The sequence below is a fragment of the Oncorhynchus nerka genome, linkage group LG1, assembly GCF_034236695.1.
Source record: "Oncorhynchus nerka isolate Pitt River linkage group LG1, Oner_Uvic_2.0, whole genome shotgun sequence".
Taxonomy (NCBI): domain Eukaryota; kingdom Metazoa; phylum Chordata; class Actinopteri; order Salmoniformes; family Salmonidae; genus Oncorhynchus; species Oncorhynchus nerka.
In genome coordinates, this window is record NC_088396.1 from 11,222,458 (window position 1) to 11,236,019 (window position 13,562).

The 13,562-nt window shown below is 42.8% G+C and overlaps 1 pseudogene; it reads left to right on the forward strand.

The window, feature by feature from the left end:
* Window positions 1–12,213: 12,213 nt before the first annotated feature.
* LOC115130711 (cyclin-dependent kinase 5 activator 1-like) lies at window positions 12,214–13,104 on the forward strand (annotated as a pseudogene).
* Window positions 13,105–13,562: the final 458 nt, after the last annotated feature.

The following is a 13,562-nucleotide window of genomic DNA, read 5'->3' on the forward strand; positions in this document are numbered from 1 at the left end:
AAGTGGTGCGTGCATATGTATGTTGTTATGAAGCCCTTAAATAATATCTGGTGCAACACTTACCTTCAGAAGTCACACAATTAGTTAAATAAAGTCCACCAGGAGGCAATTTCAGTGTCACATGATCTGTCACATAATCTCAGTATTTTTACACTTGTTCTGAAAGGCCCCAAAGTCTGCAACACCACTAAGCAAGGGGCACCACCAAGCAAGCGGAACCATGACAACTAAGGAGCTCTCCAAACAGGTCAGTGACAAAGTTGTGGAAAAGTACATATCAGGGTTGGGTTAGAAAAAATATCAAAAACTTTGAACATCCCACAGAGCACCATTAAATCCCAAAAATATTTAAAGAATAAGGCACCACAATAAACCTGCCAAGGGAGGGCCTCCCACCAAAACTCGCGGACCAGGCAAGGAGGGCATTAATCAGAGAGGCAACAAAGAGACCAAAGATAACCCTGAAGGAGCTGCAAACCTCCACAGCGGAGATTGGAGTATCTGTCCATAGGACCACTTTAAGCCGTACACTCCACAGAGCTGGGCTTTATGGAAGAGTGGCCAGAATAAAGCCATTTCTTCAAGAAAAAAATAAGCAAACACGTTTGGTGTTCGCCAAAAGGCATGTGTGAGACTCCCCAAACATATGGAAGAAGTTACTCTGGTCAGATGAGACTAAAATGGAGCGTTTTGGACATCAAGGAAAATGCTATGTCTGGCGCAAACCCAACACCTCTCATCACCCCGAGAACACCAGCTCCACAGTGAATGAAGCATGGTGATGGCAGCATCATGCTGTGGGGATGTTTTTCATTGGCAGGGACTGGGAAACTGGTCAGAATTGAAGGAATGATGGATGGTGTATTTCTGTGCATCAGAGGAACCCATCCATCTTGAAGGAGCTGGAGCAGTTTTGCCTTGAAGAATGGGAAAAAAATACCAGTGGCTAGATATGCCAACCTTATAGAGACATACCTCAAGAGACTTGTAGCTGTAATTGCTGCAAAAGGTGGCTCTACAAAGTATTGACTTTGGGGGGGGGGTGGGGGGGGTGAAAAGTTATGCACATTCAAGTTCAGGTTTATTGTCTTATTTCTTGTTTGTTTCACAATTTTAAAAAATCTAAATGGTAGGCATGTTGTGTAAATCAAATGATACAAACCCCCCCAAAAATCTATTTTAACCTCAGGTTATAAGGCAACAAAATAGGAAAAATGCCAAGGGGTGTGAATACTTTCACAAGCTGTTGTATGTCAACTGCTGATGTAAATAAATTTGATCAATTGATTATTGGTCTCGAACACAAATGTATATGATGGTGTGTATAAACATTATGGATAGTATATGAATAGAAAGGGTGTGTACAGCAGTAGTTACAGTATATAGGATGAGCCTTGACTACAATACAGTATATACATATAAAGTGGGTAAAACAGTAGGTAAACATTATTAAAGTGTTTAATGACTATGTACATAGGGCCGCAGTCTCTAAGGTGCAGAGTTTTTTTTTTTTTTTTATTTCACCTTTATTTAACCAGGTAGGCTAGTTGAGACAAAGTTCTCATTTGCAACTGCGACCTGGCCAAAATAAAGCGTAGCAATTCGACACATACAACAACACAGAGTTACACATGGAATAAACAAAACATAGAGTCAATAATACAGTAGAAGAAAATAAAAAACAAGTCTATACAGTGAGTGCAAATGAGGTAAGTTATAAGGAAATGAATAGGCCATGGTGGCATGGTAGATCGGCAGAAGATGAATGTGCAGGTAGAGATACTGGGGTGCAAAGGAGCTAAATAAATAAATAAATACCAGTATGGGGATGAGGTAGGTAGATGGGCTGTTTACAGATCTGTAAACTGCTCTGCAGTGATCTGTAAACTGCTCTGACAGCTGGTGCTTAAAGCTAGTGAGGGAGATGTGAGTCTCCAGCTTCAGAGATTTTGCAATTCGTTCCAGTCATGGGCAGCAGAGAACTGGAAGGAAAGACGACCAAAGGAGGAATTGGCTTTGGGAGTGATCAGTGAGATATACCTGCTGGAGCGCATGCTACGAGTGGGTGCTGCTATGGTGACCAGTGAGCTGAGATAAGGCGGGGCTTTACCTAGCAGAGACTTGTAGATAACCTGTGGCCAGACGAGTATGAAGCGAGGGCCAACCAATGAGAGCGTACAGGTCGCAATGGTGGGTGGGTAGTGTATGGGGCTTTGGTGACAAAACGGATGGCACTGTGATATACTGCATCCAGTTTGTTGAGTAGAGTGTTGGAGGCTATTTTATAGATGACATCACCGAAGACGAGGATCGGTAGGATGGTCAGTTTTACGAGGGTATGTTTGGCAGCATGAGTGAAGGATGCTTTGTTGCGATATAGGAAGCAGATTCTAGATTTAATTTTGGATTGGAGATGCTTAATGTGAGTCTGGAAGGAGAGTTTACAGTCTAACCAGACACCCAGGTATTTGTAGTTGTCCACGTATGTCAGAGCCGTCCAGAGTAGTGATGCTGGACGGGCGAGCAGGTGCGGGCAGCGATTGATTGAAAAGCATGCATTTAGTTTTACTTGCGTTTAAGAGCAGTTGGAGGCCACGGAAGGAGAGTTGTATGGCATTGAAGCTCGTCTGGAGGTTAGTTAACACAGTGTCCAAGGAGGGACCAGAAGTATACAGAATGGTGTCGTCTGCGTAGAGGTGGATCAGAGAATCACCAGCAGCAAGAGCAACATCATTGATGTATACAGAAAAGAGAGTCGGCCCGAAAATTGAACCCTGTGGCACACCCATAGAGACTGTCAGAGGTCCAGACAACAGGCCCTCCGATTTGACACACTGAACTCTATCAGAGAAGTAGTTCGTAAACCAGGCGAGGCAATCATTTGAGAAACCAAGGCTGTCGAGTCTGCCAGTAAGAATGTTGTGATTGACAGAGTCGAAAGCCTTGGCCAGGTCGATGAATACGGGTGCACAGTAATGTCTCTTATCGATGGCGGCTATGATGTTGTTTAGAACCTTGAGCGTGGCTGAGGTGCACCCATGACCAGCTCTGAAACCAGATTGCATAGCGGAGAAGGTATGGTGGGATTCGAAATGGTCAGTAATCTATTTGTTAACTTGGCTTTCGAAGACCTTAGAAAGACAGGGTAGGATAGATATAGGTCTGTAGCAGTTTGGGTCTAGAGTGTCACCCCCTTTGAAGAGGGGGATGACCGCGGCAGCTTTCCAATCTTTGGGAATCTCAGACGATGCGAAAGAGAGGTTGAACAGGCTAGTAATAGGGGTTGCAACAATTTCGGCAGATGATTTTAGAAAGAGAGGGTCCAAATTGTCTAGCCCGGCTGATTTGTAGGGGTCCAGATTGTCTAGCCCGGCTGATTTGTAGGGGTCCAGATTTTGCAGCTCTTTCAGAACATCGGCTATCTGGATTTGGGTAATGGATAAACGGTGGGGGCTTTGGCGGGTTGCTGTGGAGGGTGCCGGGCAGTTGACCGGGGTAGGGGCATCCATGTGGAAAGCATGGCCAGCCGTAGAGAAATGCTTATTGAAATTCTCAATTATAGTGGATTTATCGGTGGTGACAATGTTTCCTAGCCTCAGCACAGTGGGCAGCTGGGAGGAGGTGCTCTTATTCTCCATGGACTTTACAGTGTCCCAGAACTTTTTTGAGTTAGTACTACAGGATGCAAATTTCTGTTTGAAAAAGCTTGCCTTAGCTTTTCTAACTGCCTGTGTATATTTGTTCCTAACTTCCCTGAAAAGTTGCATATCACGGGGCTATCCGATGCTAATGCAGAACGCCACAGGATGTTTTTGTGCTGGTCAAGGGCAGACAGGTCTGGCATGAACCAAGGACTATATCTATTCCTAGTTCCATTTTTTTGAGAGGGGCATGCTTATTTAAGATGGTGAAGAAGGCACTTTTAAAGAATAGCCAGGCATCATCTACTGACGGGGTGAAGTCAATGTCATTCCAGGATACCCCGGCCAGGTCGATTAGAAAGGCCTGCTCGCAGAAGTGTTTCAGGGAGCATTTGACAGTGATGAGGGGTGGTCGTTTGGTCGCAGACCCATTGTCGCAGACAATGAGGCAGTGATCACTGAGATCTTGATTGAAAACAGCAGAGGTGTATTTGGAGGGCGAATTAGTTAGGATGACATCTATGAGGGTGCCCGTGTTTACTGATTTGGGGTTGTACCTGGTAGGTTCATTGATAATTTGTGTGAGATTGAGGGCATCAAGCTTAGTTTGTAGGATGGCCGGGTGTTAATTAAGCATGTCCCAGTTTAGGTCACCTAGTTGAGTACCGGGTGGTACACAGCTAGTAACAGTGACTGAAGTTCAGGGCAGGGTAATGTGCGGAGGCCGGCTAGCCTAGCTGTTTTCCAGTCTCTCGGTCCCAGCTTTTATGCAACTGTACTGTCTCTGCCATCTAGATGGTAGCGGGGTGAGCAGGCCGGGGCTCGGGTAGCTGAGCTCCTTCATGATCTTCTTGGCTTTCCTGTGACACCGGGTGCTGTAGATGTCCTGGAGGGCAGCAGTGTGCCCCCAGTAATGCGTTGTGCTGATCGCACCACCCTCTGGAGAACTCTGCGGTTTTGGACAATGCAGTTTCGGGTCTTACCTGACACCCTGGACCCATTACAGTTTGCATACCAACACCACAGATCCACGGAAGACGCAATCACCATTGCACTGCACACTACCCTATTCCATCTGGAGAAGTGGAATACCTATGTGAGAAAATGCTGTTCATAGACTACAGGTCAGCTTTCAACACCATAGTCGCCGCCAAGCTCGTCATTAAGCTCAGGGCCCTGGGTATGAACACCTCTGTCTGCAACTGGATCCTGGACTTCCTGACGGGTAGACCACCCCCTCCTCAGCCCCTTCCTGTACTCCCTGTACACCCATGACTGTGTGGCCACGTACAACCCCTACAATATCTGCCAAGCGGTATCACAGCAGTGGCATCATTAGGCCTGGGCTTGTTTTAGATCCAGCCCCAAATCTTCTGATGGTACGATACATATTTTTGTCCCCCACAAAATGTCAGATTGGTTATAGAAACTGAATAAAAACAGCAATATACTGCTAGGCAGTAGCAGGCATTACAAGAAGCCACTAGAGTGACGCGGTGCCTGCTGTAATTGGTCAAGATTTCACAACGCATTGGACCGCACATGTCCATTTTTCCCCCTCCCCACACCTACAGTACTGGTTAGATGTCAATGAAGAACTCAGAGAAGAACTCCTGTCAGTCAGTATTCGCAATGTCTTCTGTAAGAGACGCAAAATAAGCGAGCAGATTGAGCCGGAGCAGGCAGCAGTGAATGAGGTGTAGTGGGTAGAATAGCTAGAAAGTCAAAGTGCAGCAGCAGCAGAGTTAGCCACAGGTTTGGGCAGGGTTGGTGGTAGCTAACTAGCTAGTTTCTCTCAGCATAAGAGCTAATGCGAATAAGCTAGCGTTAGCGCTCAGCATCCTTAATCTATTGGGTGTCAGTCAGAGTTATTTAACAGTATATTTAGGGAATGGGAAAGCTATGGATGTTAATATAATTCACAATATTATTATTTACATTTATATTTGATGAGGTTTGTTACTGTAGCTAGCTAGCATGACTGGCTAGTAACTTTAGCAGCTACTGGCTGGCTAGCTAGCTGAGACCAAAGAGATGAGAAAATAAATTCTGACTAAAGCACATTATCTTCTGACAGTGACACAGTGGACTGAAGCTGAACATTACTACAACTAGATAGATTTAACCCTGTTTAAAATGGGCAATGTTGAGTTGGTAGAACGGACCAAATTAAATGAATCGTCGAGGTCTTATAACCTATTCCATTATACAGGTAAACATGCTTGGCTCATCTCTTTTTATTTTTTATAAAGGCTGTGTAACTATTTGTAAATAACTGCCCATTATTACATTGGTTGAAAATATTTAATTGAGCTTTCTTACTTTTTTAAAATTGTTGTTGCATTGTCGAGAGGTGAACCTGCATGTAAACATTTAATTGCAATATGTACTCTGTGTATATCCTGTGTATATGTCAAGAGAGACACACCAGACAAGACACAGAGATAGCAACAGAAGAGTATGATATGACGAAGACACACCAGACAAGACACAGAGATAGCAACAGAAGAGTATGATATGACGAAGACACACCAGACAAGACACAGAGATAGCAACAGAAGAGTATGATATGACGAAGACACACCAGACAAGACACAGAGATAGCAACACAATAGTATGATATGATGGAGACACACCAGAGAAGACACAGAGATAGCAACAGAAGAGTATGATATGACGAAGACACACCAGACAAGACACAGAGATAGCAACACAATAGTATGATATGATGGAGACACACCAGAGAAGACACAGAGATAGCAACAGAAGAGTATGATGTGATGGAGACACACCAGACAAGGCACAGAGACAGCAACAGAAGAGTATGATATAATGGAGAGAAACACACCAGAGAAGACACAGAGACAGCAACAGAAGAGTATGATATAATGGAGAGAAACACACCAGACAAGACACAGTGACTGTAAAAGAAGAGTAGGATATGATGGAGAAAGACTTACCAGACAAGGCACAGAGACAGCAACAGAAGTATAGGTGATGGAGAGAGACGCCAGACAAGACACACTTTTACAGTTTTTCCAACCAGGACAGGACGAGAGAGGAGGGTAGACAAAAGAGACAACAACATAAAGGACTTAAGAGACAGAAACATAAGAGGGCATACAAGAGAGACTGCGACAGACAACACAGAGAAAGTGATGGAGTGGAACAGAGGGGTGAGCACAAAGTAGACTGTATCACTTAAAGGCTAACTCTCAACCCAATTTCAGCCGTTGCACAACCCCTTCAAAAAAATGCATTCAGGTGAGACGTTTTGGGTAGAGGGAATTGCTCATAAATAATCATTTTTGGGTGGCTAAACACAGTTGTACCTGATTAGGGCTGTTGCTGTGACCGTATTCCCGCCACACTGGAGGTGTGTCACGAGGGCAGTCAAATTCCACGTGACCCTTTAGTCACTGTAATTAGGCATCTCCAAGCTCTGATGCTGCTGATGGTCATTAGTAGCCTACCAAAGTTGCTAACTGCCTGGTACTCAGCACCCTATTGTCCCTCAAATCACTCTGACATAAATGCCAATGTAATTGAGTCCATGAGCTCATGTTGCTTAACATTTCTATAGGCTATGCAATTGTGTGAGAAAACAGAGTGAGGGTCCCATCAGCTTTCTATAGGCTGAGACTACTATATTTATATATCAACTTTCCAAATTTTAAGCACATTGCTTCTCTTTAAAACAGGAGTATAGCCTACCTGCCTGGCAATAAAAGGAACCTTGGGAAAGCGTCCTCCATTCACCATTCAAGTGCATAGATAACATGTATTTTTTCTCGCTGCCCTTGTTTCGAGACAGATGCATGATAATGGTCCATTCTAAATCAAAATACATTTTACACATATTATTTTGTACATGTAAAGACAAGATTAAATCAAGAATAGTGTGACAATATTAGCCTATCACTTGTGAATTATGTATTATCACTTGTGAATGACACCCAGCTTATTAAGGCAAACAGCCCATGCTTTCTTTTGTGACATTTTCAAATCATAGTCTCACACCTCATGTAGCCTAGCCCATAGGACTATATGTTTTGATAAGGTTTGTATCAGAACTAAAGTGTCCAAATACCTTCTTAAAATTAGACACATTAATCCACTTTACAAGGGCTGTAAAGCCTAACTGGCATACATACACAGCACCTTGAGTTTCAAGTTCGGGGAAGATCATTTTCACCATAAAAAGTAAATGTGGGCAGTTCTTCCAATATCTTCAATATGCACCTCGGAATTGGATAAGGACGTGCGCAGGTGCATCCCCGATGTGTCTGTCTTCACTTGTAGCCTGTGAGAAAGACCCAATCACATGACGGAGAGCCATGTGAGTGAGAGGTGCTTCAGCAGGCTGCAAAATAAAATTATTACAAGGCTAGGCTAGCCGGCCTCCGCACATTACCCTGCCATTGGCCGAAAAAGGCATGTCTTTTTTTCACTGCCAGACAAAGGGGATGCAGTGAAATTTGAGGTATTATCAAGTGTTTGTCAAATTGTGAATAAGAGACTGATGAATTGTGTACAGCCTGTGCAAAAAAAACAAAGCAGAGCTCATGCCTTTTATGCAACTGTATTCAAATCATCATTAGAGTCGCATCATGCAGTCTTAGAATGTATTAAAAATCAAAACATATAGCACAACATTTCTATCATTTCTATCATTTCATTTCTATCTATCACAAGTTACATAAATAACTCTAAATTAAGCATATGGCAGTACCTGTATCTTTGTTAACCGCTCAACACAGATACCCACATGTGCGCACCCCCTCAAATCGTTTGGAGAAAATATCCTTTCTATTTCATTCAGTTATGTTCAATTATATTCTTCATACTACAAAATAATATAAAATAATGCCACGAAATTCTAAGCAAATCTTGTCTGCTAAATGACCTAGTGTAGCCGACAGCAAAGCCAGATCAGGGTCTAACATAAGGACAACTCAGAGTATGCAATTCTTTTCAACTGAAAGAGAAATCTGAAATCTTCATATCATGTTTCTTTAGATCTATCTAAAATAAGTAATATATTTATTGTGATGGTGTAGGTTGGTATTACATGGATTTATTAAACTTTTAAAATTGTAGATGTTCTAAAGGTCTGCATCAGTGGCTTGTAGGCTGTGTGTGGAAGCCAGGAGATGCTAAATGTGTTTATGTTAATTAACGGTCAATTACCGTGAGACCGGCAGTTACTTGCTTGACAAATTTAGTTAACTAGGCAAGTTAGTTAAGAACAATTCTTATTTACAATGACGGCCTATTTGTCATTGTACGCTGCCCTATGGGACTCCCAATCACGGCCGGATGTGATACAGCCTGGATTCGAACCAGATACTATAGTGACGACTCTTGCACTGAGATGCAGTGCAGCTAAATACACATCATTCTCTCTCTCTCTCTCTCTCTCTCTCTCTCTCTCACACACACACACACAGTCAACGTTGCTGTTCAATTACATACTATTTATTCAACTGCGTTACCAAGACACTATCTACTTTACATTTGTAAATACAGTCATACTTGACATAGCACATTCATAATCTATACTGTATACCACAGGAGACTGCTGAGGGGAGGACGGCTCATAATAATGGCCGGAACTGAGCAAATGGAATGGCATCAAACACATGGAAACCATGTGTTTGATGTATTTGATACCATTCCACGGATTCCTCTTCAGTCATTACCACAAGCATGTCCTTCCCAATGAAGTTGCCACCAACCTCCAGTGCTGTATATCCTATTGTGTACGTATCAGTTTATTACGATGCATACTATCTTATTCTGATTACATGTTGTTATTTTTTGTTGTTGATACTTTTATTTGTATTATTGATATTGATTATGGAACTGCAATGTTGGAGAGCTAGCGTGTAAGCATTTCACTGCACCTTTATACCTGCTGTAAACTGTGTACGTGACTAAATCAATTCCATTTTTTAAATGTATTTTTTATCGTTAAACCCATAACCACCTCCCTATTAGAGAACAACTTTACTGTTGCAGTTCATTTTAAGTTATATACAGTGTTGGGGAGTAGAGAACTACATTTAGTTCAACTAGTAATTTAACTACATTTTGCAGTAGCTTGGTGGTAGTTTAACTGAATAAAAATGTTGGAAGTGTTTTCAGTAGTTAATTACTTTTTTCCATGTCGTGGTGTAGCTAACTACTGGAAATACACACTACTTTTTGTCTAATTCTCACTTGAAAGACGTTGGGTTTAATAGGCAATTACACATTGTGTTAGCATCTGACTCCAGAGTGATATGTTCTTGAAATTAGTAGTCTATGATATTTCAGATTTAGATGTACTGTACACAATGTACAGTAGTTTGGATGTAGTGAAATCCTTTTTCAAATTACCTTGAGTTAAGTAAGCTATATTTTTTTAAAGTGTAGCTTTAATATAGCTTGGTAAACTTAACTCAGCAAAAAAATAAACGTCTCTTTTTCAGGTAATTTCAGATAATTCGTAAAAATCCAAATAACTTTACAGATCTTCATTGTAAAGGCTTTAAATACTGTTTCCCATGCTTGTTCAATTAACCATCAGCAAATAATGAACATGCACCTGTGGAACAGTTGTTAAGACACTAACAGCTTACAGACGGTAGGCAATTAAGGTCACAGTTATGAAAACTTAGGACATTAAAGAGGCCTTTCTACTGACTCTGAAAAACACCAAAAGAAAGATGCCCAGGGTCTCTGCTCTCTGTTCTGCGTGAACGTGCCTTAGGCATGCTGCAAGGAGGCACGAGGACTGCAGATGTGGCCAGGACAATAAATTGCAATGTCCGTACTGTGAGACGTCTAAGACAGTGCTACAGGGAGACAGGATAGACAGCTGATCGTCCTCGCAGTGGCAGACCACGTGTAACAACACCTGCGCAGGATCGGTACATCTGAACATCACACCTGCGGGACAGGTACAGGATGACAACAACAACTGCCCGAGTTACATCAGGAATGCACAATCCCTCCATCAGTGCTCAGACTGTCCGCAATAGGCTGAGAGAGGCTGGACTGAGGGCTTGTAGGCCTGTTGTAAGGCAGGTCCTCACCAGACATCACCGGCAACAACGTCGCCTATGGGCCCAAACCCACCTTCACTGGACCAGACAGGACTGGCAAAAAGTGCTCTTCACTGATGAGTTGTGTGTTTGTCTCACCAGGGGTGATGGTCGGATTCGTGTTTATCATTGAAGGAAGGAGCATTACACTGAGGCCTGTACTCTGGAGTGGGATCGATTTGGAGGTGGAGACCGTCATGGTCTGGGGCGGTGTGTCACAGCATCATTGGACTGACCTTGTTGTCATTGCAGGCAATCTCAGCGCTGTGCGTTACAGAGAAGACATCCTCTTCCCTCATGTGATACCCTTCCTGCAGGCTCATCCTGACATGACCCTCCAGCATGACAATGCCCCCAGCCATACTGCTTGTTCTGTGAATGATTTCCTGCAAGACAGGAATGTCAGTGTTCTGCCATGACCAGAGAAGAGCCTGGACCTCAATCCCATTGAGCACGTCTGGGACCTGTTGGATCGGAGGGTGAGAGCTAGGGCCATTCCCACCAGAAATGTCTGGGAACTTGCAGGTGCATTGGTGGAAGAGTGGGGTAAAGTCTCACAGCAAGAACTGGCAAATCTGGTGCAGTCCATGAGGAGGAGATGCACTGCAGTACTTAATGCAACTGGTGGCCACACCAGATACGGACATTATTCCATTTCTGTTAGTCACATGTCTGTGGAACTTGTTCAGATTATGTCTCAGCTGTTGAATATTGTTATGTTCATAGAAATATTTACACATGTTAAGTATGCTGAAAATAAATGCAGTTGACAGTGAGTTGACGTTTATTTTTTTGCTGAGTTTATATTTTCAGAGTAGCTTTCCCAACACTGGTTGTACATTATATAATGTACTTACTTTAAAAGCCCTAAATTCCCCTAAAAGTATGCCTTCCCCTATAGGTCCTTTCAATACTTTTAATTTGCTCAAATTATTCATATTGCTTTGCGCCATGTAAATCTAGATGTTTAAAGTCTTCTTAATGAGGTGTTTGATAGGATTAAGTCATCTACTGATTGGGTTATCTATCAATGGAAGCTTGTTCTCGAAAATGATATCCAATAAAATGTCATGTGGTCACTGATTATCTCTCTCATTGGTCCAATCAGCTGACAGTCTTACCCTATGTATGGGGGTTGGCAGATTTGAACAACTAGTCCTTGTTTACAGAATTATCCCTGCTGCTTTTGACTGTCTCTAAATTCCTCACTCAGTGTAAAGTTCTGTCTGTTTACTGTTGAGTGTTTGTGGGGAAGTGTGTTCTACAGAGTGGTGATGTAAGAGGCGAGCATCACCTTCTGGAATTTCACCCATCAATATCCACTTGACTCCTAGCAGCATTTCCACCGCCTACGATATGGATCCGCATAGTCAATGGACTTAAGTCTGTGCTCTGACTTAACCTCCACCGTATCCCGGAGCGAATTCTCTGCAGGGGAGGAACGTCATCTCTCCAGGCCGTAGCTGTGAAGAGAAGATTATAGGATGGGAACGGTGCTCTCCATATACCCTACATCAAAGAATGAAGCTATTCTGGATGAGGGGGGGACCATGCAATTAAAACGGGGGGCATAAAAAAGCAGTCCATGCTTGTCTCAGCTCTCACATTTAAGAAAATGGTTTTTCGAATCGACCAAGAAAAAGAGTCGCAAGAAAGTCACCCCAAACGCCTCACAGGTGAACAGCAGCCACGTAAATCAGCTTAATAATGAAAATAACAAGAAATCCCAGCAATCGAGTACAGATGGTAAGAAAGGACCACTCACTGTACCAGTGCCGATGGTTACTACCCAAAGTCTTCAACCCAATCAACCCCAGGTCCCCTCTAAGAATGTGGAACTCTTAGCTGTCCAAAAGCAACCTAGCAATGTAGACCTCCTCTCACCGAGGTGTGTGATTATCCAGGCATCGAACGGGGAGCAGTTGCGCTGTCTGGGAGAATTTACATGCCGGAGATGCTATAAAGTGAAGCTCACTTACAGTGAGGTCATTATATGGTTCCGAAATGTCGACCAAACCCTTCTCCTCTAAGGCTGGCAGGACCAGGGATTCATTACAACTGCTAACTTGGTCTTCGTCTACCTGCTCTGTAAGGTATCGATACCCGATGATCTCGATAGCGCATCCGAAGTCCATAGTGTCTTCCTGCTCGGTCTCTATTTATCCTACTCGTACATGGGTTGCGAGATATCTTACCCTCTGAAACCCTTCATGATTGTGGCCAATGACGATCATTTATAGGATAGTTCTATGAGCATCATCAATAACACGAGTGCCAAAATGTTGCAGTTAAATGCAGACCCTTACTTTTTCACGGAGGTGTTTCAAGAGATAAAAGCTGAAGGAAAGTCTAGGGACAAAGACTTGGACCATTAAATCAAAGGAGAACTCTGATGAATGTTTCACAAAACCAATGGAGTCGTGGTTTGAATACACTATTTAACCGTTTTCAAGGCCAAGGCCTACTAGATTGGAGAATCCAGTCTATTCGTTTCTAAACTATTCATGTTGACTTGTACCAGTGTTAAAGAAAACTGTAGTAGCCTACAGAACAACTGAAGTATTCTAAAAGTAGGCATATCTCCTTTGTAAACTTTTGCAAAAACTGTAGGAATGTAAAAGGGACACTGTGGATAATAGAAATGTCTGCAAATACATCAATATATGGGTAATCTAGTGTACTTTTATAATTATCTGGGTGTTCGGTTATGTAGATCTGATGTGGGCAAGAATAGCAGCATGTTATAGGTCAAGATGCTGAGCAAACCAATGTACTGAATAGCCTTTCTTTACTCATCGTTCCCGTTGAAGCCTATTCTAGCCCTTTGGACATG